Source organism: Gossypium arboreum, chromosome 3 (assembly GCF_025698485.1).
Source record: "Gossypium arboreum isolate Shixiya-1 chromosome 3, ASM2569848v2, whole genome shotgun sequence".
In the NCBI taxonomy this organism is placed as follows: Eukaryota; Viridiplantae; Streptophyta; class Magnoliopsida; order Malvales; family Malvaceae; genus Gossypium; species Gossypium arboreum.
In genome coordinates this window covers 21,097,102-21,103,508 of record NC_069072.1, presented here as the reverse complement: position 1 = coordinate 21,103,508, position 6,407 = coordinate 21,097,102, and positions in this window count along the sequence as shown.

The following is a 6,407-nucleotide window of genomic DNA, read 5'->3' as shown; positions in this document are numbered from 1 at the left end:
TCCAAACTTACCTAAATAATCAAATATATATATGTATAATCCCAAATAGTACCAAATATACCATTCTAACAAACATCAATATGATAAGACCACATAAATATATACACATCAAAATATACCAAACACAAGCCATTTAAGTGGCTAATATCAACAAAACACTATAGTGTGAAATAGCTCCGACAAGCTTCCAACTTGAACGAGCTTTTGAATTACTATAAAACATGAAAATAACACAGAGTAAGCATTTAAGCTTACTAAGTTCGTATAACAAAGAAATTAACTTACCATTTAATCACAGTTAAGGTAAGCATACAAAATATATCCAAACCAATTTGGCCAAAAGCCTAAACACATATCCACAACAACAATGTTAGTCATATAATTCAACCACTATTCAAATTCCACATACATGTAACATCTATACCATGTGTCTATATATCATATATAAATCATTTCCATGTAATTCATGTAAATACCTCATATTGAACTCTATAAACTAGTAATAGAGCTATACTCGTTGAACCATTTAGAATATCATTGGATACGTGGGTAGTACACATAAGGTGTATTGAACTGTAATTCGTCAATTCATATACATGTATGCTCATACGAGTTATGAATCGGTATGCTCTCACGAGCTATGAATCGATAAGCTCATACGAGCTGAGAACCGGTATGCTCTCACGAGTCGTAAATCGGTAAGCTTATTCGAGCTGTGGTGTGTCCGTAACACATGCAGGATCTTAACCAAATCGGTAACCCTAATGACATGCCATTTGTATCCTGCGAATTCCTAAGGTTCAAACGGAACTCAGTAATCATCGAATATGCAATCAATATTTATGCATCGCAATTAAACAAATCACATACATATAATTCAGTTTCAAACATGTAAATATACAATTTAATTACACGAACTTACCTCAACGAGTGTACATAGATACGAAGGCAACTAATCCAATATTTTCTCTTTGCCTTGATCTAACTCTGTACAAGGTTTGACAGGACTATACGAATGAATTTAACTCATTTCAATATAATTCTCATTGAATTTAATCCAACATGGAATTTTGGCAAAATTACCATTTTCGCTACTCTTTTAATTCCTTTGTAATTTAGTCCCTAAGCACAAAAAATAAAATTCATTCAATTTAATCCTTACTCAAGCCTGGCCAATTTTTATACATATTAATAGCAGCCCATATATGTCACAAAATTCACATTACTACAAATTTATCATATTTTTCAATTTAGCCACTAATTGATGATTACACTAAAATTCTCTTTACAAAAGTTGTTTATCTAACAATAATCATTCATTCTTTATCATCAAACTTCAAAACTCAAGCATATTTATCAATAGCAAAACTCTAATACTATAATAGTTTTGCAAATTAATCCCCGGGCTAGCTAGATTAAGCTATAACGATCTCGGAAACATAGAAATCATCAAAAATGGAAAAAATAATACATACCTAATTGTGCAAAATAAGCTTGCCTAAATTTGAAGCTTCCATGTCTAGGTTTTCTTCTCTCTGTTTTTTTTTTTAAATTTTGGTGGAAGATGATGATAATAGATGATAATAGTTTATTTTATTTTTATCATAACTTTAATCACTAATTTCCAAAATTAACCTTAATAATTCATTCAATTTCCAATAATGACTACTCATGCTTATCTACTAACAAATTTAATGGCTAATTACTATATAAGGACCTCCAATTTAAAATTATATAACTATTTAACGCCTTTAGCTATTAGAACTCAACTTTTGCAATTTACGCAATTTAGTCCATTTGATCAAATTAAGTATGTAAACGGTAAAATTTCTTAACAAAATTTTTATATGGTATTTCTATCATATTGTATCCCATAAAATAATAATAAAATAATTTTTTTGACTTCGAATTTGTGATCCTGAAACTACTGTTTCAATTTCACTAAAAACGGCCTATTACAATATATGCTCTATAGGCTCAAAAACTCACAAAAAATTATGGTTTTGATGTCAAACTTGCAAATTCAAAATTTCCAAATAATTCTTCAATTTAGGGAGACAACCTGAAATATGATTTCTGAAAAACAACTTATCATACTCGACTCTCTCATGTCTTAAAGATTGAATCAATTAATGCACAAATATCCACAAAGAAATCCAAAACAACATCAATAAAAATTCTAAATTTTAAAACAATTCACTCTATAGCGGGTATGAGAAAATTACTTAAACACAACAAATAATTCAAAGATTTTATCACAAATATAAACAACCTCCCCACGCTTTAGATGTACATTGCCCTCAATGTACAAACAGATATAAGTACAGAATAAGAACAATATCAAAAGAGAGGGGGAGAACTAAAACTACCCTAAATATAAATGAAATCACCAGAATAGAGAAAACCATAATTATGAGCAAATCTAAATATAGTGCATGTTTCTAAGCAACTAATAAGAAGATAAACACAAATAAATAAGAAGATTTAGAGGTTACAAACTCAAATAAAAAACCCATCATCAAAATAAGAAAAAAAACATAGTTCAAAATAATAAAAAAAACTAAAGAAGTCTAGCCAAAAGTAAAACAACCGGAAAGAAAAATAGAAGTTCAACTATAAATAAAATAAATAAAACAAAAGTAGATCAGTGATCATCATCGTGAGATGTGTCGAGAATGTAAGGCGCAGGATCAGTAGGAGAAATATGACGATGCTAACATATCTGTTGCAAAGTTGCATCAATGCTATCAAATCCCTCAAAGCATTGTTGCTTGAAACGGGTGAATCGTTCAGAAAAATCCTCGAGTGTAATGGTAGAAGTAGCGATAGGGAAACTCAGAGATGGAAAATGAGGTGGATCCTCATTGTGAAAAAGATCATTGTCGGGAAAGTCCCTATGCTCACCCTGGGGGTCAGAATAAGATAATCTATATCGAAGAGGACTCATGCCATGCTGTCACTCGATTATCCTCATGTGACTCATAATTGATAATCCCTGCGGGGTCTTCCGTCTAACCAGTGTAAATGAGGATGACTGTATCGGAGAATCAAGGAGGCTAAAATGTCGTGCAGGATGAGTCACATAAGGGCCCAAACAGATAGGACCTTTCCTATTATGGTCAGATTGATGGTGAAATGATAGGGCAACGAAGTGGCAAGATCGAAAGTGCGTTGCACCGTCATGCTCCAAAGAAAATAAGCGTCAAATGTACCAATGAATCCAGTGCTCCCCCTCCAACCAGTTAACATATGTGCCAAGATAGCATAAATATAGCGCAATACTAGAGGTAAGAAAGTCACATTCAACCGACTTGGGTCATATGGCGTCGCACTAGTAGCAAGTTCTGTCCAGTATAAAGACAGCGAATTATAGATGTGCCGGTATAAGGTGAGGAACCACTTGGCACTTATGAACTCCTCAGAATAGAGTCCAAGGGTAGCTATGAAATTTGAAACACTAAAATAATAAATCATACCAACGAGTCGAAAAGAAATAGTGTGAGGTTCATCATGTCACGACATCACGTGCTGCAGAACAAATGTCGAACAAAACTCTAGTGTAAGCTCCAAGTAAGTGAGCTTGACGATAGATAAGAATCTATCCTAAGGAGTTTTCTCGATCAGGGCGCACTCTATCAACTAAGTGTACTGTCTGTAATGCCTCTCAGTCTATGCAATGCCCTAAACCCAAGGGTCTCCTCCTAGGAAACTTATATAGGTCCTCGTGAGGGCGTAGTGGAAACCGCAGGCAAGGATGGTGTGTGTCGGAGGATGGCCTAAGGATGAGGTCGCATCTGGAGTTTTCTACTTTTTCAAAGTGGGGACGGTGGCTTTAGTCTTACCTCGTGTATTTGTCATTATATGCCTGAAAGAAAATATAACAACCTAATATCAAAGAAACAGTAAAATATGCACCACTAATGAATATAGCAGAAAAGAAAACAGGTTAGCATGCAAAGATTAAAACACAGCAACACGAATAATCACAATACGAAAACCAAAATATAATACTAATAGAGCAATAACCTACTCCTAAAACGACAAGGAAAAACAAAAACGAAACAGAATAAAACAAAAACTCTACTAATATTAAACTACAATTATTAAACTAATAATAATATTATTATTCTAATGATTTAAGCAAAAGCAAACGCAACTAATGATAATAAACAAAACAATAATAGTAATAATAAAACTATATTAAGCACAATGATAATAATGAACCTAAGAAGAATAATAAAAAGAAAAAATAACAATAACAAAAATAATAATAAATAATAAATAAAATAAAAGAGGGGAGCCAAATGGTGGGGAACAATAGGGAGTAGTCAACGGTGATCGACAGTCAGAGGACAAACAACGACGGGGCTGTAATATCCTGATTTTGGGCCTAGTCGGAATAGTGGTTTCGTGACCACAAAATCCGAGATAGAAATAATTATTTTATGATTATTTTAAGGTCTATGATATGATTGAATGATTGTGTGAAAATTTCGTGATGAAATTCTATGCCTAAAGTGCTTAAATTGAAAGTAGGGACTAAATCGAATAAGTTGCAAAACTTGCATTCTAGAAGTTTTAGTATGAAATTGTTTTGGAATATTAATGAGGAGGTCTTAAATAGCAATTTGACCAATTTTAAGTTCATGGACAAAATTAGGACATGGAAGGAATTTTGGAAAGTTTAGTAGTAAGGGTATTTTGGTCATTTAGTTATTAAAATGAATTAAAAACAAAATTAAAAGCCAATTTTGTCCATCTTCTTCATTAGGCCGAAATTTCAAGGGTTCTCCATAGCTAGGGTTTGTTTCAAGCTTCCAAGCTCCATAGTAAGTGATTCCAAGCCCGCTTTTAATGATTTTTACGTTTTGGAGTCCCTAGCTCAATTAAGCTTATGCTAGCAATAATTCAACCTAGGGTTCATATTTGGAAAAATACCCATAGGTGAAATTTGTGTATTTTGGTGTTTTATGATAGAATATGAGGTTTTAAATTATGTTAGACAACTTGTGCTACTCGGTTTTAAGTGAAAATGAGCAAAATGGCTTAATCAGTAAAAATACCTAATAGTCATAAGTACATGTTAGAGTGAGAATTTGATGTTGCCATAGAAGGGAAAAATGATCAGCATGTTATAAAACATAAGAATAAGGAATAAAGTTTAATTCCCGAGCCTAGGGGCAAAAGTGTAAATATGCAAAAGTTTAGGGGCAAAATTGTAATTTTTCCAAAATATGATTTTTGGTCAATTTGAATAATGTGAGTCCTAATTAGACTATATTTTAAATGATAGAGCAAGGAAAATTAAAATTTGGGCTAAAATGGGGAAAATACCAAGTTGTGGACGAAATGGTAAAAGTAGCCATTTTCGCATACGAGGTATGTTCATGTGTAAATGTAGTAACATAATTGTTGTTTTAAGGAATTTAATGTTGTTTATATGATATGATGCTTATTATTATCATGAAACGTAATGTTTTGTGGTTATTGTTGAATAATATGTAATTATGTGAATTACTTGATGAGTATGAACTATCACCGAGTATCGGTTCCGATATTCCGTGGAAGATGGAAAAGACGTGAGATCGAGGAAAAAAGCCCGTTTGAACCTTAGGAATAGATTAGGATACAAGTGACATGTCACTAGGATGGTTGAGCATCCGAACTCGTTGAGTTGAGTCCGAGTTCACTTATGGGCGGGTTACATGGTAGCTTGGCTACATATGTGGCACTTATGTGCAAACTTTCCATGTATCCGAATTATATTCCGATGTGTTCAACGGGTAAATTTCTACTGAAATGGAGGAATACTCAAGATGAAAGGGACGTATTGGTAAGTGTTGTGAAATGGATACTTTGAACAGGTATGTACTTAACCCTCGGGTTGAAAAATCGATATAACAACAATATGGTAAGATGATAAATGAAAATGTCATATGAATGTCTTGGTGATGATTATGCAAATGATGTTTTATGTTTGCTTATATGGTTATGTTACTTGCTATTTGCATGTGAACTTATTAAGCATTTATGCTTACTCCCTCCTTTTCATTCCTTGTAGTTTTGACAAGCCAGCTCGGAAATCGGGAACGGTCAGAGGCTCGCTCACACTATCCGTATACCATCTTGGCATGATGGCTTGTATATTTTGAGTATGGCATGTATAGCATTATAATCATTTTGTATATATGGTCTTATGATATGATTATTGAGTGGTATGCAAATGCTTGGTAATGATTAGCCATTGGAATGGCTAATCATGATCATATTTGGTGTTATGTATGCTAAATTGCTAGCTAATCCATGGAAACCATGAAATAGGTAAAATTTACCATAAAATAGATTCAGACAGCACCAGTGACGTGAGTTTGAAAAATCACTAAAAATAGTAGAGATACAGTTAGATG